The following is a 22,749-nucleotide window of genomic DNA, read 5'->3' as shown; positions in this document are numbered from 1 at the left end:
CATAACAGCAGCAATCGCCAGCCTAACTGCTTGGGTTTACAGTGTCTTATTTGTATTGTATACCTTTGAAGTGCTGAGCTATTAGAAGATTGATTAAGGTGACCAACATGCTGAACCAGTAGCTTACTGAGTAAAATACACGGAGAAGGGTGGAAAGATAGGACAGAGCACAGGGGATGTATTCCGTGTCCACCTAGTGGAAATGTCCATTTCATCCGCTCCTGAAGTTCTGATTGGCTGGGCTGGCGTATGCATGAGAAGGAGACATGCTCCCCCAGCTAATTTGCACTTCAGCAGAAGAGGATATGGACATGTCCACTGGATGAATACTTACAAAGCTATTTAATAAAGTACTTCAGTAACCAACATGCCTGCTATGCCATCCTTGCTTTCAATGTCTGTCTTAGTAAAAGTGTGAAAGAACCAGGTTTGTGCATGAAAAGTTTTCCTGAGGGTGTGTGCCTTGAAGCCCGTAGTGGTAATCACAGGAAACGGGGGTGGATCCAGAGTAGCACCAAAGGGCAAACCTTCATCGAAACAAATATGGAGGGAAGTGACTGCATGCTCAAACTTGTCAGCTTACAAGTTTGCCGAGACCAAGTGATATCAGAAGTTGATGAAGCCTACATGGTTAATGTATAACCGCTTAGGCCAAAATTATTTAGATACTTTTTATGAGGACTACATATTTACTGGAAATCTCAAAATAATTATGTTAGTGCAGAATACCTTCCACTAGTTGTGACGCCCTTGAAAGAATGAAAATGTTTGAGTTGTACTTGTGTGGTGCATGAAGTTACTTTAAAAAAAAAACAACTCAGCAATGGAAACAAAATGCAAAGAGTAGTATTCGAAATAAATTGCCACCTCTTTAGGGCTAGATGAATTCAAATAATAATAATAAGCAAATGAAGATCGGGCATACAAGATAGATGTTTCGGCTCCCACTTGAAAGCCTTGTTCACAAAGATTGTGAACAATGCTCCAGTTGAACCAGTTCTTATTTTTCATTTTTATGGCTGGCATCTAATTTTAAACTACTTACCGTGCCTCTTTTGACCAAACCAGACAGGCTGCCATCAAACTCTTCACTACTTCAATGCAAATAATTGGAGGTTGGCAAATACATTTTTCTAATAGGAATAGTAGGTAACGAATAGTCAAACACTGATGCATACAGTTACAACAGGCATATTTATCTTGGAATTAAGCACCATGCTTAGATTTTCCAGTAAAAAAAGGACAGCTATCAAGGAAGATTAGGATTATTTTTAAGCAAAAGTAATTATACCTCATATACTTGAAGCAGATGTAGTGCTTCTGAAGAATCACGTCCAAACTGCACACACTAAAACATTAAGCTGGGATATTCAAAAAGACAAGTACATGTTTTGCTCGCCAAGTGACTTTTAGTGTGCTCAATTATGTAAAGTGTGCTATTATATGATTAATGTAATTTGCTAATGTAAAGAAAGAACAAGCCAGGATCTCTTGCTTCATATATATGCGCTGAATCAAAAAGGTAATTAAGGAAGAAGAACACCAGAAATAAACACGAATATTTGTGTGCTTTCTGGCATAAAATAATTATCATGTAAGCCACATAACATGCTTTCCAAAGCATCTCCTACCTTAACTTACAGCTTCATCACGTGAAGGCACTTTCTAAGAACACACATGCTTCATGATCATTCACTGTGTTAGTGACTCCCACTGAAGTAGACTGAGAACATATCTGGGCATTGCATTCAATAGCTGATGTAAAGTGAAAAGACTGCTGCTTGTAGGTATGAATGAACCAAGTGAATAAGAAATATAGGTTCTCAAACTTCTAGTAGTAAGTGTGGCAGCACTTAAGTAAAACATATTGCAACTAAAAATTGCAACACATGATGAAATAACTGAAATAGCTAGGGATAGTTTAATAGACCAATAAACAGGAAACTGCAAATTCCCAACATTTCTGAATACTTTTCTTCACATGTACTCACCTCATAAGTATGACTTCCCTTAATGCTCGAACCTCTGCCTTAATTTCATAATTCTCCATTCTCACTGCTTCGCTCATGCTGATTGACATCTGGCACAAAGGTTGGCGAAAGTAGCTGAGCATGTGCATGTGTTGTGAGGCAAGCCGCCCTCACTGGTAGCCGCATGCCAATTTCTCAGAGTAGATGAAAGGGAAGCCTTGAGTGTAAACCATAGAGAAGACGGATACCTTGGTTCAATGATAACTGAAAACACCAACATGGAAAATTTGGACAGCCCACAGAATCAGCAGAATTGACATAGTTTGGAAAAACTGAAAAGATGCATTATGATATTTATGTTACACAGGTTCCAGTCAAGTTGAAGATTTTCACTGTCTAATAAACTTATAAGACAATACATGACCAGCAATACTGTATGGAACCTAAACAAGTTTAATAAAGTCACCTAGAATTCAGGATGGAGAAGTGACTGAATTGAGGATGCTAAAATGGATGAGGTGGAGGCAGATTGTGAAGGCAGGTCTTAAAAAATTAACATTCAACACACACTTAAGTTGGCAAAGATTGGACTCAATGTTCAAGAAGAAATTGACTAAGATAATTTATTGGTATACGTACATGAGAGAGCAGCAACAATACAGCAGAGATAACTGTCATGCAAGAGGAAAGGACGTCAGTCTAAAAATTAACATTTGATCAGAAGAATGGTTATGCATGGGCTCAGGCTCCTGTACAATTCTGTATGGTACGCATGATGTCAGAGCTGCATAGCATAAGGAACTGTGGCCTTACATGCCTCGATTATGAAATGATGTGGGCCAAGAGTGGAACAAGGATGGCATCAAGAGGGGGCCTCCTCCAAAAGGAGAACCGTAGGGAAATGGGGTGAGAGAGGTTTCCTACGCAACAGATACAGAGTCATATGAGTCATAGTCATAGAAACCATGACCCAAGGAGCTGCACAACAAGGTATATAAATTCAAATCTCTATACAGTTAAACCTCAGTATAACGAAATTCTCGACATAACGAAGAATTTAACTTTTCATAACCTCTTCTCCATAGAACACCATGCATTTAGAGCCTCAATATAAAGAAGTGTGTTTGTGTGCAATTTCAATATAACGAAATTTCGCTTCTGCCGCACAGGAGTGCCAATTGAGACAATCAATGGTAGCTTCCGCGGACGCAGATAGTCAACTGACTGAATTACAAGCGGCTCCTTGCAAACGCACCTCTCAAACTGCGTGCAGCGCGACAAGAACAACAGCTTCGAGCCGCATCATGTTCCGTATAAATTAAGTCCACGTGCGATCAGATCCTATCGCGCCCCGCGCACTTGTGCTTTAGGTGCGAGTGAAAGTGTGCGAGGGTGAGACAAGAAAGATGGTGGCTTCATAAGTGCGGCCTTCCCACGCGAGCAATGGCAAAGTGGGGAAGGAAAGCGAGCTCGCGGTAACGCGATCAAGCGCGCGCGAGGGGGCGGAGTGGGGAGGGGGGGGGGGGTAAGTTGGCGCGCGTCTCGGCCATGACTGGCCGAGACGCGGCTGAGCGCGGCTGTAAGTGCGGCTGAGCGCATACGCAGCCGCGCACCCTGCTCTAGAGGTAATCTGCTGCGTGTGGAAAGAGCGGGCATGCCAAGACGGCGTGGCACCATGTAAGCTGTTTTCCCGCACGTTTAGTATTGAAGGTTGCGCAATCTCGAGTTTTGATGACCCTTTGGAACGAGAAGCAGACGAAGCATTCGCTCCCAGCTGCCGGCGCTTTTCATGATAGCGTCGTTGCAGTGCGACCGGGCGACGCTTTGGGGGCGGAGGGCACGCGAAAGCATGGCGTCACTCAATTCGTACCGCTGATGTAAAGATATCAACGTGGCATATGAAACCGTATCATTCATCGCTGACTCCTATATTCGTCAAAATAAAATGTTTCCTCATTCAAACTTGCTTTTTTTTATTGCCCAATAATTCGGAAAATTGCATGGCCCCTTTCCGTGCAACAAAAACGATCGGTGACTGTACTCATTTGCATAACAGATCGAATTTCAATACAAGGAAATTTCTATATAACGAAGCGAATTGCCGATTTTACCTACTTTGTTATATCAAGGCTTAAGTGTATAAAGAAATTTCCTGTTCTCTACACGGGGGTGGCAATGTGGGCTTGTTCGTTGATCATCATGGAACGGCATGTAGTGTAGCGCAGCAAAAACAAGAACACAAGAAGAAATGAAACACAGACACAAGCGCCTAATTATGTCTGTGTTTTCCTTTTTCTTGTGTCCTTGTTTTCGTTGCATTACACTGCATGACATTCAATACTTTCACTGTCACATTCATGAGCACTGAAAACCTAGAATCAACTAATATCTTGCCTGATTTGCCATAATTAAAAAGAAAAATGTGGCTATAGTAGGTCTAATTGAGTTCTGGGGATTTTAGTATCACTGACATATAGCTTTTAAGAATGTTTAATCGTTTCTTCTGTTAAGGCAGAGTACATGCTCAACTGCTAAATAAGTGTGAACGTAGGCAAAAACGACATTTTTGGCCCTTGCATCAATTTTATGGCATGTTGCGTGGTCTAATCAAGTGGTTTCAATTTGACGAAGTTCTCGATTTAACAAAATAAAACCTCACATCCCAATAAAATTTATTAACTAGACTTACTGTACTTTATAACCAAAGTACTGTATAACTATAAGCAGCTACAGCCGCCATGAGTGGCGAGCAGAATTGAAATGAAATTGCTTTAGTCGAAACACGCCGAGCGCTGCTGCTAAAGTATGCGCCACATGCATTGGGCAACTGTGGGAACCGCGGTACCACACGCAGTTATTCAAAGCAGCACATAAAAGTGCCGTGGACTCAAATTGGTTAGTAAATGCATTCGGAACCAGTCTTTCGATTACTCAATTAATATATCAGCCACACACTCGCATAGCACGGCCACGTGGCAAACGCGGCCATGCGGACGCTTCACTATGCGCGGATTGGCTGGTTGCAATATTGGGGCACTCTATGGGTGCATGTTTAAAGCACAGCGTTTTTTGCCTATCGCATCATCGTTGCGGGTGCTCCATGGCTGAGTGTATTGCATGGTACAGAATTGGCCCCAGTACCAAAAGTACACAGGTAGGGCGGTCCGTGCAGATGAAGCGTGAACGCGAGCTCAACATAACCACGTCGTCATTATTCTGTAGCGATTATTTATGCGAAAGCGTCAAATGGCCCATTGAGCAAAAAAGCCGCGGTCTGTCGTCTCAGCGAAACAGCGCCACAAATCCCATTGGCTGCGACCACGTCACGAGCGCGCCTCGACGAAACAGAGCAGGTGAAAGGGTACACCTGCTGTCGCTATAGTGCACCAGGTGTTGCATGAGGGGAGAGGGCATCGCCGCGATGCCACGTCATCCTTGCTCTTGCAAGCCGACGCCCGGTCCGTATCTCCCCCCTCCACTGGGCTTAGCTGCTGCGCGTGCCCAGTGGGGCAATGTCTCCACTAACGTCTCTCCGGAGTGCCATCACTAGTTTAAAACCTAATATCAGTACCCTAGCAAAAGAACTGATAGAAATTTCTACAAGTCTCTTAGGAATATGTATAGGTTGTATGGGTCCTTCTAAGAGTGATATATATTCCTACCTGACCCATAGAACTCTTTACCAGACTGGCAGGCAGCAGATAGATCTCACTGTGCTGCCTACAAGACCAAATAGCATGATGTATCAGTCTTTTAAACCCAGATAGAGATCATCATATGACATACAGGAATCTGATTGAGGCACTGATAAAGCATGTTAGAAATAGCACACATGCCGGTGCCCACACGCCTGAAGAGACGTTTTTAAAATGAACTGAATATACAACCCTGAATGCATTGCCTGCCACGTGAACAGATTAACAAACACAGTTAGGATATTAGAGTATCAAATAAAAATGAAGTCTGTAAACTGTGCAATTATCAAAACTTTTTACAGCTTGTATGCAGATATATTATCCTAAACATGTTTCAACATAAATTAAAGCACACGTTTTCAAAGCACAGCAGCGTTACTTAGCCTGTGAAACTACATTGGGGAAGTTGCATGAGAAAAGTATCAGTCCATCTTTGTAGTAGGTGTGCTCCAGTTCTTTTAATACAAAATTACATTTACAAATTTTGCGAGACGGATGTGCAACATTTAATGCATATCCAAAACAGGATTACTGTCATCATCATCATCATATTTATGTCCACTGCAGCACGAAAGCCTCTCCCTTCGATCTCTAATTACCTCTGTCCTGCGCCAACCGATTCCAACTAGCACCCACAAATTTCCTAATTTTGGCGCACTACTTAGACTTCTGCCATCCTCTACTGCACTTCCCTTCTCTTGGTACCCATTCTGTCACCCTAATGGTCCAACTGTTATCTAATCTGCGCATTACATGACCTGCCCAGCGCCATTTTTTTCTCTTAATGTCTATTAGAATATCATCTATACCCGTTTGCTCTCTTGTCCAAACTGTTCTCCTTCTGTCTCTTAAAGTTATACTTAGCATTCTTCGTTCCATCACTCTTTGCACGGTCCTTAACTTGTTCTCAAGCTTCTTTGTCAGTCTCCAAATCTCTGCGCCATATGTCAGCACCCGTAAAATGCACTGATTGTATACTTTCCTTTTCAATGATAATGGTAAGCTCCCAGTCAGGAGCTCACAATGTCTGCCGTATGCGATCCAGCCCATTCTTATTCTTCTGTGAATTTCCTTCTCATGGTCAGGGTTTCCTGTGATTAGTTGAACTGGGTAGACGTACACCTTCACAGACTCTAGAGGATGACTAGCGATCTGGAACTCTTGTTCCCTAGCCCGGTTATTTATCATTATCTTTGTCTTCTGCATATTAATCTTCAGCCCCACTCTTACACTCTCCCTGTTAAGGTCCTCAATCATTTGTTGTAACTCGTCCGCAGTGTTGCTGAATAGAACAATGTCATCGGCAAACCGAATGTTGCTGAGGTGTTCGCCGTCAATCCCTACTCCTAAACGTTCCCAGTTTAATAGCTTGTATACTTCTTCCAAGCACGCAGTGAATAGCATTGCAGAGATTGTGTCTACTTGTCTGACTCCTTTTTTCATAGGTATCTTCCTACTGTTGTAATAAAGTTTATTTACAAAAGCAAAACAAAGCACTTTCAAGACTGTGGATACTAACTGTAGCTCTAACATGTCAGGCTGAGTTTGTGAATGCCATAAATTAGACACTACCAACGTGATTTCATTAAAGCTACTTTCTGGGCTAGTTGGTGCATACTTGATTTGAAAATTATGACAACGCTAATGCATCCATCCACGAAGGAACAAGGACAAGACACAAGCAACATGACTACAAACATGACTAGGGTTTATTTTACACTCCATTATCTAAAGAATAAGCAAGCAACTTTAGCCACATATAAAAAAGCACATAAGAGGAAGAACACAGACTGAAGTACCAACTTCACCATGCCCATTTGTGCTCACAGATGCTGGATAGAACGCCAGGTCTAATTGGCACATGCTTTTATCATATTACAACTTCATATGAAGCTATTTTCTTTAGACTATGCACTTTTGCATTCATCCCAAAAGTGTTGTGATATGTGACGGAACACAAGTGAGCTTGTGCAAAAGGAACAAACTGGCATGGCACACTGACAAGAAGCAAGGAAACAGGACAAGCATCGCTATCGGTACAAGATCTACAGCAATATATCAGAACATGACAATACAGCAATATTATTTAAGCAAAAGTGAGTACAGATCTGAGAATTTATTCAAGTAAGAACGTGGATTTACCATTTTTAAAACCACATATTCATGAACAAGAACAGCTAAACATCAGTGCACATATTGCAAAATCAGAAGACACAATTCTTCACTGGGTGCTAGTTCAACCACCGCACGTCGAAATGTGTAAAAGTAGTTTAACCTGTGTAGCTTTCCGCACGCGACAGCAAAGAAGACTATCAGAACACGCTTCATATATAGTGTTTGTAGTCTTTGATTCAAACCGTAATACTGTTAAAATAAAATTTCAGAGTTTGCTAGTTTCATTCAGAAAAAAGATAGTGTCTTAGTCATGCCGCCACAGTTAACGGATAAACTTGCACCAGCTACATTGAGTCAAAGGAGAAAATAAAGTGAGGAAGACAGATACGTGGTGTGAAAATGATGTTGTTGTATCAAGTAGCGTAACTGCTCACTTAACATTCAGCTGCTTTCTATGCCTCTGCATACAGACTGAGAAGCTTTACCTCTTCACCATCTGCTAGTGAAGCACAGTTTGTTCACTGTGATCACCCACTGAAGGCAGTCACGTGGTTAAGTAGGGCCCTTCGCTACATGTAAGGACACCAACCCGAAACTGTGCATAAGTCCTGTAAAATATTGTCATGTTTTGGCTACTGCAACTGTTCATCAGCAGCTGCATCACTACTGCCAACATGCAGACCATGCAATTCCCCAAGCACTTAATCAACAAGAGTACAATAATGAAGAGTGGCAAATTGGGCTAGCTGGTTCATTAGGAAAACAAGAAGCTATCGCAAGAAAAAATAAACACTCTAGAATTTTGATGGCTCTGGCTTGTGTAATATATTCAAACATCAAAAAGCTGATTATTACAGAACGCCATAAAGCGTGGTGCACTGTTATCAACTGTTGTTTTTTAAAGCTATAACCTGACATTACCAGGCATTCATGTATCATGGCTGAAGACATACTGTTCATCGTTGCCATGTCTTGAGCATGGTAATTAGTCTCTTTCATAATGGTTTCATATTTTTCATTCAAAAATATAGTTGTCTATTTCTATAAACACATAAAGGCGCATAACTTCGCTGGGTGTTACGTAAACTAGTGACTCCTCTCTTCTGGCGCAAACTGAAAGGTGCTTTGCATGGAGAATTACAACAGGAAATAGTTTCTTGCATTTCAGAATTATACAAGAATTCGCACCAGTAAGAATTCTACAAATGAGAGAAAACGCACCTGAGAAGCTGACAAATGCACTGTTTTTAGTCTTTATAGTTCAAGTGTACTCGAGAGAGTGGAATGTTTGTTGGTTGATGACCATTCGGTAATATTCAGTGACACTTGTTGAGTCACCGCCACGGTTGTGGACTACAGCCTGTTTTTCACTTTCATCCATGTTCAAGAACAGCTTTCCAGTGCCTAACAAAACTGTCTGCTGACCAGCTCTCCTCTCCTGTACACCAAAAAAACTCACTGCTTCTGGTGAAAGATTTAAACTAGCTTTAGCTGCCTGTAACTTTCGAGCAAGTACATAACATTCCAATATTTGTAAAGGAACATTATTAGCTCCGTGTACCAATTTCACAAGAAGTTCATTTCCGCCTTCAAATACAAATGAAGAATGCGACCAATGAGGTCCTAGTTTAGCCGCACTTTTAAGAAGATGCAGGATTTGGTGTACATTGTATGTCATTGCACCCAATCCATACAAAGACTGTGCTCTCACAACAAACTCCGAGAGAAGATCAGATGATCTCGTTATTGTCATCTGAAATGACGGTGTCCAGTAGAAGTATATAGACACCCTCCACATGCAAACTGGAATGTCGGACATACTTATCCGGCAAAAAGCCATGAAGGCATGGTAATGAATAATGAAGAACCCACCACTTCCATTCACTAGCTTTCCAGATTGTGAAGTCTGATAATCTTCGTGGTGTACGTGTGAACCAATTCGGTGGCTTGACTGCCAGTAACCTCCTGTTTAAAGAGGCTAAACTATGTTGTGAACCAATGTAAACATCTTTTCTCTTTTAAATGTGATCACATTTTTATTCTTTTTAAGCTGTTGTATGGTGTATAGTTGTTCCAACAATCTTTCCTTTCTGAATCCTGGGCTTCATATTTGATTTGTATGTATTGTCTTTTGTGATAATATAAATGCATTATTTCTGACTCATTTTTTGGGCAAATGAGGAAGCTTGCTTCTCCTTGAAGCACATCACACCTATACAACACATATAGATACTGATAGACTATAGATCTGGCAAACTAATATGAATACATTATTACACTAATAAAAAGAATACACTAGTAGACTGGTACAAGCAGAATAGCACAAATACGTCCAGAATAGAACTAAAAGTAATTTTATCAGTGTATCAGTTGTATCGTTTCATAATGCAATAGAAAAAAACTGATATAATTTTTATTAGGTTGCCCTATCAGATTTTTTGCTAGTGATCTTTCAGTGTAAATGCATATCAACTTTTTGACTAATGCTAATAACTGAACACATGGCTTTTTATGCTGCAAGTTTTCTTGGACTCCTGCTTCCCTTAAACTTATACTGTATAATATGCTTGCAAGATCAAAACTGGAGTATGCTTCATCAATCCGGGATACACCGACAAAAAACACAACTCTCAAATTTAGTTGAAGCCATACAAAACCAACCTGTAAATTTTATTATAGCTGCTTATTCCCATACCGCAAGCATATCAACTAGAACTTGCCTTGATTGGCCAGGCTTGTCAACAAAAAAACACACCCATTTATTTCACAAATTCTCAATTGAAACATATGTTATTACCTCCTTGTATCTCATTGAGAATGAACTACAACCTCAAGGTACAGGTGCCAACTTGCCAAACCAATCTTTACTATTCCTGTAAAAGGCAGCCTCAGAACACACACAGGCACACACGTATATATCAATGAGCTACAAGGAGGTAATAAAAACATGTTTCAATTTAGAATTTGTGAAATAAACAGGCAAGTTTTCTTGTTGCCTAGCCAATCAAGGCCACTTTTAATTGTTGATATGCTTGCGGTATGGGAATAAGCAGCTACAATAAAATGTACAGGTTGGTTTTGTATGGCTTCAACTAAATATGAGAGTTGTATTTTTTGTAGGTATATCCCGGATTGATGAAGCATACTCCAGTTTTCATCTTACAAGCATATTATACAGTATAAGTTTAAGGGAAGCAGGAGTCCAAGAAAACTTGCAGCACAAAAAGCCATGTGTTCAGTTATTAGCATTACTCAAGAAGTTGATATGCATTTGCATTGAAAGATTATTAGTAATATGAATACCTATGTACAAGGTGCTTAATAAGATCAGGGTGTTTATTTTGTAAGTAAATCTGTTAAAAGGACTAGTCATGATGTGAAAATCTCTTCATTTTACCTTACCACCATTTTACCTTTACACACACACACACACACACACACACACACACACACACACACACACACACACACACACACACACACACACACACACACACACACACACACACACACACACACACACACGCACGCACGCACACACACACACACACACACACACACACGCACACATATATATACCATGGCATCCATTCCGTAACTCTAATGCTCCATACAATAGAAAATACGATAGAAAATTGGGCAAGTTGTTGAAGCTTCATGGCAGCTACTGCATGACAGGTGCCGACAAAAGTAATAGAACGGGACAGGATACAGCACTATGAAATGTAGTTTATTGAAAGAAAACAACCAATATATAACACACATCACGTGACCAACACCCGGCCCCCTAGCATATGCAGAAACATACCAAAACAACCTTCACATCACCGAATGCACATGTTTTGACGGCAACACACATGTCACGGCTGATTAATCAACGTAAAAAAACAATTACTAAGGCACAATGCAACTCAGTGACTTTACTTAAGATCTAACACGGCAACCTCGCTATCTTGCAGCGAGATGGATGGCTGGCTAACACATAGTGAGCCTTTCTTTCTAATGTGATAAGCCTCCATTAATTCATGTGAGAGCTTTTCACAGTGTGTGAACAGCAGAATAGTACTTTCAAAAACTGGATGATGCCCAATGCTGCAACAATGCACAGAAAGGTGTGGATGCGCAAAAACCCTTAAAAAAACTATGGTACTTCCTTAGTTGAATGTTTAAGCACCTTCCAGTCTGACTGATATATATTTTGTAGGCTTCAAGAAAAAGGAATCGAATAAACAACATTTCGTGTGCAAGAGACAAACTGTATGCTATATTTCACTTTGCAGTCCTCCCTGCTCAGACACCCGTTGTGAAGAATGCGCTTGTTCATTGCTTCACATATTCCCTTCAGCTTATCTTTAAATGAAAACTTAATCCTCTCCTGGAACTTGGAAGCCACCTTTTTCTGCCTGTGCGACAATTAATAGAGGGGATAATGACAACTTTGATCCACTCTTGCTCCTTAAGCTTCTTCCACCCTGGTTGCACCTTAAGTTCCTTAATTAATGTGTTTCAAGATAAAAAAAGTCACTGAAACTGAATAACCTGCCTCATTAAGCCTTGTCACCAGATTCCTTACACTTTCAAGGATAAGGTGAGGATAGCTCTTGGTTGGGGCATCTCCAATTGTGTGAGTGGCAATAGTGTACTTAATAAGTTTTGAATGGCTAGACCTATAATCAAGAAGGGGCTTAGAAGTTCTCGACTGATATCCCCAGCATACGTGAACCCACATAAAAGTAAGCCTGATATAAGAAGTTGCAGCACATTTCTTTTCTGGAACTTCTAAAGTGAAGTTGAAACCTTGCTATTGTTCTCTAAATAGCTTCAGTACTTCGATGACAGCTCTGCGAAAGTTATCATTTGCTCATGAAAAACAAATAAACATCCACGTATTGGAAAATTTTAAGAGTAAGCCCACTCAGGTTTTGATTATTTTCTGGTCAACATAACTTAAAATATTACTGAGCACTGGTGCAACACCGGAACCTATGCAGATGCCAGCATTCCGGACACATATTTTACCTTCCCACCAGACCAAAATTGACCTTAAATAGAAATCAAGAAGCTCCAGAAAGTTTGCAACAAGAATTTTACATCTTTCAGCAAATTCCAGCTAACCTGTTTGATTGTGTATGCAGTCCTTAACAAACTGCAAGAGATGCACCTGCGGCAAAGAATTGTACAGATCTTCTGCATCTATACTAAAGCCTGTCCATTTTCCCAGATTATGCTCCTGCAGGAAGTGTACAACAGTCTGAGAGCTGGCAGCAAGAAATTGGTTGTTGATTCCCAGCCTGTCAAGGTATGTCTGCAGAAATTCTGAAACATGAAGCCATGATTTATATTCCGACAAAATGGTTCTGAAATGGATTCCCTAAGCTTGTGTGTTTTGCACTGAAGAAGGCGCATAAAAGAAGACCTTTTTCTACCTTAACATCATTTGAGACTGTTGCCAAACTAAACTGATTCAACTTTGTGACAGCTCAACATTTTGTCAGCTATATTGGTATAAATTTCATTAAAATTTATGTCAGTGGCTGACACACCCTCCTCCGGAAAAGTGCTTTCCAACATGACAACACAAGGCCCTTTTTTGTCTCCAAGAAACCTCCAAGTTTCTGCCCCATACGTTAGCACAGGTAGAAGGCAATGATTCTATGCTTAATTGTACACAATTATATATATATATATATATATATATATATATATATATACTTTGTATTCACCATCCAGGGCCAGGGAACAAGAGAAGCCAGACACCACTGACCAATTTCTGACTAAAAGAATTAATTTTTGACCTTATACATCTTGTTCTTACTGTACATGTCCCTCACCTCCATCCAGGTTCCCAACATTTATATCTAAAAAGCTTGTCTATCCCCACATACAGGGTCTGTCCTGAAAGTAATGTCAGTAAATTTATTGTGATGTGACTGTATGTCACAGCGGTCTAACTGGTTGAAACTAGTAGTGACAGAATCCAGCTAAGCAGCGGTCCGTCACTCACTGTGCTCCGAACATCGGAGAGTGTTGGACGGGCCTGTCCGTGAGAGCTGTTTTTTATTCTTGTGCAAGTGAAAATGCAGCGCTCATTAGAACAAAGATTTGCGATCAAGTTTTGTGTGAAACTTGGCAATACCGCTGCGGAAACTGTTGCTATGCTCAAGACTGCTTATAAAGAACATGCCCTGTAAGATCGGCAAGTGTTTCGGTGGCACAATGCCTTTTGGAAGGCTGGGAAGAGGGCGACGACAAGGACTGCGCTGGATGGCCATCCACGACCCCTACGACTGACAATGTGACACGAGCGAGGGAACTGTTGAACTCAGACCAACGATTAAGTGTTCGTTTAATGGCCGACATGTCAAACATTCCGAAAACTCAAGTTCATGAAATTGTTACAAACGATATTGGCATGCAGAAGGCGTGCACAAGAATGGTTCCAAAAGTGCTAACTGAAAACGAAAAGTCACGCCGTGTTGAAACGTGCCAAGAAAATCTCAACATGTGCAAACGTGAGCGAAAATTTTTGGACGTCATTACAGAAGACGAGACTTGGGTATTTGAATATGACCTGGAGACCAAAAGGCAATCATCTGAGTGGCACACACACTCGTCCCCTCCCCAGAAGAAAGCCAGGATGAGCAAATCAAAGATCAAGATCATGCTCATCGTTTTTTTTTTTTACCTCCATGAACTGGTTCATTAGGAGTTTAAAGAACCTGGAACCACTGTGAACTCCAAATTTTATGTGGATGTCCTCGAAAGACTGAAACGCATGGTTCAACACATCCGGCCGGACATTGCACACAACTGGAAGTTGCACCACGATAATGTGCTGGCCCACAGTGCCTTCATCGTCACCGACTACCTCGTTAAAGCAGGGGTGCCAACGATCCCCCAGCCCCCGTACAGCCAGGGCTTGGCTCCCCCCGACTTTTTTCTGTTTCCATGCCTCAAAACACCCCTGAAAGGCGATCATTTTGGGACAGTGGATGTGATCAAAGCAGCTAGCACCACAGCATTAAAGGCCATTCTGGATGAGGACTACCGCAACGCATTCGAGAGCTGCAAGTCTCGCGGGAGCCGATGTATTAATGCCAAAGGAGAGTATTTTGAAGATTTTTAAACTTTTTGTAACAACAAATTCAATAAATGATTTTTAATCGCCTTACTGACACTACTCTCAGGACAGACCCCGTACATGCACGTTGAAGGTATGTATGTGGAAAGCATTTCAACCTATGCTTGCTTTTCTGGCATGGAATAAAACGGCCTTTTGTCTCTAAACCACTTACTTTTAAACTATTCCATTTGGTTCATTTTTCTAACTTCTGCAGAGTTGCGTTCACAACTTTCATAGTTAACCGGCTCTGTTTTCATTCTTGCTTCCTAAAATATGCCCTCCTGTCATGCATAATTTGGAAGGCCTTCTGTTAGCCATGGGTATTGTATTTCAACACTATCAGTGCAATGTTGCATGAAAAAAACCTATTCTTGGAGTGAATTATTGTTCAGCTTGATATCATGATACTGCTGCATGGTTGTTATTTAACTCTGCAAGAGAATGGTCCTGCCATCCTACCAAGAGTGCATTTCATGGGTATTACTCTCTTTCTTTTGGCATTAGTTTATGAGGCTCATAGATATGTATCTGTGTCAACAATAACACCTGACATCTAATTTTGTGCAACATGCACTACATTTAATCAGATAAAAGTTGAATGTTTTGTCTCTTGGACCAGTCTGCTCAGTAGTAGGAGGTCGAGACCACAAATGAGAATGGCTGGCCAAGATCTGTGGTGTATGTCCCGTGTTATGCATCTGACAAGATTTCATGGTAGCAAGAAGACATGTCAGACACGATGTGATCTTTCTAGTTATTGTGCACAGAGTTATCAGCATGATAATATCCTTAATGCTATAAACAGTACCTCCAGCAAGCAGTCTATATGCTTATGCCTTTTTTTTTGCTTATGGCAACAAAATACAACATCCTTTGAAACATGCTCACTTGCTGTCTGATGCACAAAATGAAGAACGCTGCCTTCTCTAAATTTATTAGCAACAAGAAAGCCACTCTGGAAGCAATTATATTGACACGTGTACTTATATTTAACGGGCAACCACGTTTCGCCGCCTAACAAATGTTATCGCACAGCGCGGGACGCGTCTGCATGTATCCGAAGTTTCTGGAAAGTTATCGATGCTTCTATCCGCTGTCTGTTGTCGCCGAACCTTGTATTATCTGATTTCATCGCGTGACTCGAATGTTGTAGAACTTTGTGGAAGGCATGCGGGTCCCAACGATTAGTCTGGAACATTCGACGACTGTTGTATAAAAGCCGACGCGCTTGACCCGCTGATCAGATTTTCGACGATCGCCGAGCGTGTTCGCCGCTATCGTTGTGCTTTAAGTGTAGCCTGTTTTGTGGGCACAGGTTCGCCCGATAAAAGCTAGTTTTGTCTTTCACAGTACTGCTACTGTGTTCTTTGGCGTCACTACCACGTGACATCTGGTGGAGGTGCTTTTTGTTCATGTACCGGACGCCCCCGACAAGCCCGGACCGCAAAAAGGACACCAACGTAGTCCCGGACCATCGAGCAAGCCGCCGTCTTCAACAGCTACCCCCGGAGCACGGACTTCTACCTGAGAAAACCAAGAAGATTGTGGCCAAAGCAACCCCAATGGCAGCCCCAGCGTCCCCCATCGTGCTGCAGCAGCCCAGGGAACCACCGACGTTCCGCGGTTCCACATTTGAGGACCCGGAAAGCTGGCTGGAAACATATGAGAGGGTCGCTACGTTTAATAGCTGGAACAATGACGACAAACTGCGATATGTCTTCTTCGCACTGGAAGACGCTGCCAGGACGTGGTTCGAGAACCGCGAAGCCACCTTGACGACCTGGGACCTGTTCCGAAGCGGCTTCCTGCAAACATTCGCAAACGTCGTACGCCGAGAACGAGCCCAAGCGCTATTAGAATCCCGGGTGCAGCTACCTAATGAGACAACCGCGTTCTTCACGGAGGAAATGAGCCGTCTATTCCGTCACGCTGACCCCGAAATGCCCGAGGAGAAGAAAGTCCGCCTACTCATGCGTGGTGTGAAAGAGGAACTTTTTGCCGGAATGGTACGAAGCCCACCGAAGACCGTCGACGAGTTTCTTCGCGAGGCCATCAGCATCGAGAAGACACTCGAGATGCGAAACCGGCAATTCGATCGCCGCACGAACTCTACAAACTACGCCGTGGTTCAATCACTGGCTACCGACGATCTACGAGAGACTATCAGAGCGGTCGTATGGAAGGAGCTGCAGAAGTTCTACCCAAGGTCGCAGTCCCAAGTGGATCCAATCGCTGAAATCGTCAAAGAAGAGGTTCAGCGATCGCTTGGAGTGCCTGAGGTGCAACCACGATTACCGCAGCCCCAGCCAGAAGCGATGACCTACGCCGCCGTCGCACGCCGTCAAGGTCCCCCTCCGCGACCACACCAGGGCCCTGCAACGACGCAATTCCGTCGTCCGCCGCCGCCAGCACGCCCACCCGTCGCCCAGCGCACCTACGCGAGGAAGACGGACATTTGGCGAGCCCCCGACCACCGTCCGCTCTGCTATCACTGCGGAGAAGCCGGCCATGTGTATCGCCGATGCCCATACCGGGAGATGGGACTGCGAGGTTTCGCCGTCAATGCTCCGCGCCCGCAGCGAGGTGAACTCCCTCGCGATATCGCCGACTACCTCGCCGCTACTCAGTGGAGCCCTCGACGACCGTCCCGTTCGCCGTCACCAGGCCGCTACCTGTCGCCGCAGCGCCGTCCATACACTGGCCCAGCCCGGGGCCGGTCAGCGAGCCCGTATCCGGAAAACTAAAAACAGCAACCGATGGAGGTGCGGTTGCTGTTCGTCGAACTGACGAAGATCCTCCGCCGCCGACGAAGACGCCGAAGAAACCATCTCGACGACATAATAACGACACGCCGCCGTCCCGAGGAAGTCAGGAAGCCAAGACTACACCGACGAAAGACGACTTGACGACGCGACGTACCAGCTTCAGTTCAACACGACGCAGCCGTGATCCGACGCCAAGACCCAACTGCAACGCTAGACAGAGAACCACCGACCTCGACGTGCTTCTCGACGGCCACGCAGTCACCGCCTTAGTAGACGCAGGAGCCGATTACTCCGTCATGAGTGGACCCATCGCCGCCCAGTTGAGGAAAGTTAAGACTGCATGGGAAGGCCCTCAAATTCGGACCGCTGGAGGACACCTGATTACGCCGACTGGGATCTGCACGGCAAGAATTACCGTTCATGACCGGACTTATCCTGCCACCTTCGTTGTCCTCCAACAGTGTTCACGAGACGTCATTCTCGGCATGGACTTCCTGAATCAACATGGCGCAGTCATCGACCTGAAGTCGAAATCGATAACGCTGTCACCAGATCAAGCGATACCGCCGGAGAGCTGTCGTAGTCACCACGCCTTGAGTGTGCTCGAAGATCAAGTGAGCATCCCGCCGCGCGCCAGCATTATTATTTCCGTCGGCACTGAAACACCCGCTGACGTAGAAGGCGTCATCGAGGGCGACCAACATCTACTGCTCGACCGTGAAATTTGCTTCGCAAGAGGGATCGCTAGACTCCACGGAGGGCAAGTGGAAGTTATGCTAACCAATTTCAGCCAAGAGTTCAAGCACATCAACAAGGGCACGACAATCGCATACATCGAGGAAATTGTGGAAACCAGCAATGCCTTTGTCCTCTCGGATTCAGCCGCATCTACCCCGATGAGCATTGTTCCCGAACCAGACTTCGACGTGAATCCAAGTCTTCCTATGAGTAAGCAGGAACAGATCAGAAGTCTTCTCCGACGATACAAAGACTGCTTTTCGACGTCATCGAGGATTCGACAAACACCAGTTGCAAAGCATCGCATAATAACCGAAGAGAGCGCTCGACCACTCCGCCAGAGCCCTTACCGAGTTTCGACGCGAGGACGTGAAGCTATTAGGCAACAAGTCGACGAAATGCTGCGCGACGACATCATCCAGCCGTCGAAAAGCCCGTGGGCCTCTCCTGTAGTCCTGGTAAAGAAAAAGGACGGAACCCTACGCTTCTGCGTCGATTATCGTCGACTGAACAAGATCACGAAGAAGGATGTGTACCCCCTTCCAAGGATAGACGACGCATTGGATCGGCTCTGCAACGCTGAATACTTCTCGTCGATGGACCTCAAGTCTGGCTACTGGCAAATAGAAGCCGACGAGAGAGATCGCGAAAAGACTGCCTTCATCACGCCAGACGGCCTCTACGAGTTCAAGGTCATGCCATTCGGACTGTGCTCGGCGCCTGCAACGTTTCAGCGCGTCATGGACACGGTGTTAGCCGGACTGAAGTGGCAGACGTGCCTTGTTTACCTGGATGACATCGTTGTCTTCGCCGGAAATTTCGACGATCACCTTAGGCGGCTTGCGACAGTGTTAGAAGCCATCAAATCATCAGGGCTCACTCTGAAGCCGGAAAAGTGCCGCTTCGCTTACGATGAGCTTTTGTTCCTAGGCCACGTGGTCAGCAAATCAGGAGTACGCCCCGACCCACAGAAGACAGCTGCCATCGCAAAGTTCCCGCAGCCAACCGACACGAAGGCAGTGCGCAGATTTCTTGGCATGTGTGCCTACTATAGGCGCTTTGTCAAGGACTTCTCACGCATCGCGGAGCCGCTAACACATCTAACCAAATGTGATGTCGCGTTCAAGTGGGAAACGCCGCAGGCCAAGGCATTTCAAGAACTCAAACGACGCACGCAGTCGCCGCCGGTACTTGCACACTTCGACGAGGACGCCGATACCGAAATCCACACTGACGCCAGTAGCCTAGGCCTCGGTGCCGTCCTAGTCCAGAGAAAAGATGGACATGAACACGCGATAGCTTACGCTAGCCGGTCGTTGTCAAAAGCGGAAGGCAATTATTCTACAACCGAAAAGGAATGCCTCGCCATCGTTTGGGCTACAGCGAAATTTCGCCCTTACCTCTATGGCAGGCCATTCAAAGTGGTCAGCGACCATCACGCGTTGTGTTGGCTAGCTAACTTAAAGGACCCTTCAGGACGGCTGGCGCGGTGGAGCCTCAGACTACAAGAATACGACATCACTGTAACATACAAGTCCGGAAGAAAACATTCAGATGCCGATTGCCTATCCCGCGCCCCCATTGACCCACCGCCGCAAGATGACGAGGATGACGACGCCTTCCTTGGCATAATAAGCGCGGAAGACTTCGCCGAACAACAACGAGGGGACCCGGAGCTAAAAGCCCTAGCCGAGTATTTGGAAGGGAACACCGACGTTGTCCCTAGGGCATTTAAGCGCGGGTTGTCGTCGTTCACGCTACAAAACAACCTGCTCGTGAAGAAGAACTTCTCACCAGTCCGCGCCAGCTACCTTCTTGTTGTACCGTCAGCGCTGCGTCCAGAAATACTGCACGCCCTACACGACGATCCAACCGCTGGGCACCTCGGATTCTCCCGGACGCTGTCGAGAATACAGGAAAGGTATTACTGGCCGCGTCTGACCGCCGAAGTCGCCCGTTACGTCAAGACATGCCGAGACTGTCAACGACGCAAGACACCACCGACAAGGCCAGCAGGATTACTACAGCCGATCGAACCTCCTCGCCGACCATTCCAGCAGATTGGGATGGATTTGTTGGGGCCGTTTCCGATATCAACATCCGGGAATAAGTGGATCGTCGTGGCGACGGACTATCTCACCCGCTTTGCTGAAACTAAAGCTCTACCAAAAGGCAGCGCAGCCGAAGTGGCGAAATTTTTCGTCGAGAACATCCTGCTGCGACATGGTGCCCCAGAAGTCCTCATCACCGACAGAGGAACGGCTTTTACAGCAGAGCTCATGCAAGCCATTCTGCAATACAGCCAGACAAGCCACAGGAGGACAACTGCCTACCATCCGCAGACGAATGGTCTCACGGAGCGCCTGAACAAGACCCTCGCCGACATGCTAGCAATGTACGTCGACGTCGAACACAAGACGTGGGACGCGGTCCTGCCGTACGTAACCTTTGCGTACAACACGGCGGTGCAAAAAACAACACAGATCACGCCGTTTAAGCTGGTTTACGGCAGGAACCCGACGACGACGCTTGACGCCATGCTGCCGCACGTAACTGACGAAGAGAATGTTGACGTCGCTAGCTACCTCCAGCGCGCCGAAGAAGCCCGACAACTCGCCCGCCTGCGAATCAAGAGCCAGCAGAGGACCGACAGCCGACACTACAACCTCCGACGACGCTTCGTCGAGTACCAGCCCGGTGACCGTGTTTGGGTTTGGACCCCTATACGACGACGAGGACTGAGCGAGAAGCTTTTGCGTCGCTATTTCGGACCGTACAAGATCATCCGACGTATTGCCGCACTGGACTATGAGGTCGTGCCAGACGGAATGTCGCATTCACAGCGGCGCCGCACACGATCTGAAGTGGTCCACGTGGTGCGTCTGAAACCCTTTTACGGACGCTGACGAACTTCCTTATTTTTGTTTTCTTTGCTACGGGTGTTTTTCTTTGTTGCTTTCATTTGTATGCAGCATCGGGTCGATGCTTTTTTTTAAGAGGGGGGTATTGACACGTGTACTTATATTTAACGGGCAACCACGTTTCGCCGCCTAACAAATGTTATCGCACAGCGCGGGACGCGTCTGCATGTATCCGAAGTTTCTGGAAAGTTATCGATGCTTCTATCCGCTGTCTGTTGTCGCCGAACCTTGTATTATCTGATTTCATCGCGTGACTCGAATGTTGTAGAACTTTGTGGAAGGCATGCGGGTCCCAACGATTAGTCTGGAACATTCGACGACTGTTGTATAAAAGCCGACGCGCTTGACCCGCTGATCAGATTTTCGACGATCGCCGAGCGTGTTCGCCGCTATCGTTGTGCTTTAAGTGTAGCCTGTTTTGTGGGCACAGGTTCGCCCAATAAAAGCTAGTTTTGTCTTTCACAGTACTGCTACTGTGTTCTTTGGCGTCACTACCACTACCAATATACATACACAGCAACACACACTAAAACCTACAAATGGGAGAAAAAACACAAACTAGGCTAACAATAAAAGAAACCTGACACCCAACAAGTGTTACATGTTACTCAAGTATGCACATTCAACCTGAGTTAGAGAGATAGATGGTCGACTCCCGCACTCCTGTGCATGCATGTGGATATGTTAAGCCTCAGCTACTCTTTCCATATAACTATCCCCATGTTTGTGAAATCTGGTGTACAACCGCAAGAACAATGATGGCTTGACAGGTGGTTCACCTTTCAATGAGTTCTATAAGGAGGATGCATCAACTCTTCCAGCCAATGTACACATTACCACATGAAAGCAGCAGCTTATAAACAGCACAACACCATACAGCACAAATTTTATATTTGCCACGTGTTATTAAACTTACATCATTAAAGTACATTAGAATTGGTGCTAAGGCTGGTGCACAATATATGCATATACTTTAAACAATCATAAATAATGCAGGAGCTTGGAATATGATTGACTATTCTCGGAACTGCTTTGATAATACAAAAGTCAAGGCTTTGTTTTTGGCATCACCCACTCCAATTCGGTTTCTTTTTTTTTTTTCCAATTGAAGCATTGGCAAGGTTTGTGCCATGCGCTTCGACTGTGATTCTTCCTTGTTCGCGCACGGCCATGATCATAATACAAGAAAATCGCCCCAGTAACGCAGTGGTCCCTGCCTACTTTTTCATATACTTTACCGCAATACATTACGTATGCTTCACCGCATAACATGACTGTATTGCGGCAAAGCTGATTTTATGGAACTGACATTATGTAACGGATCTTTTGTCCTTCTGCTGCTCGCATGAGCATAAGCTCGAAAAGCCACAAAATACAGACTTGGTTGCTGCTGGTTGATTTCTAGCTAACATTTCGAGACGT

Source organism: Dermacentor andersoni, chromosome 3 (genome assembly GCF_023375885.2).
Source record: "Dermacentor andersoni chromosome 3, qqDerAnde1_hic_scaffold, whole genome shotgun sequence".
Lineage (NCBI taxonomy): Eukaryota > Metazoa > Arthropoda > Arachnida > Ixodida > Ixodidae > Dermacentor > Dermacentor andersoni.
This window is presented reverse-complemented; position numbering follows the sequence as displayed.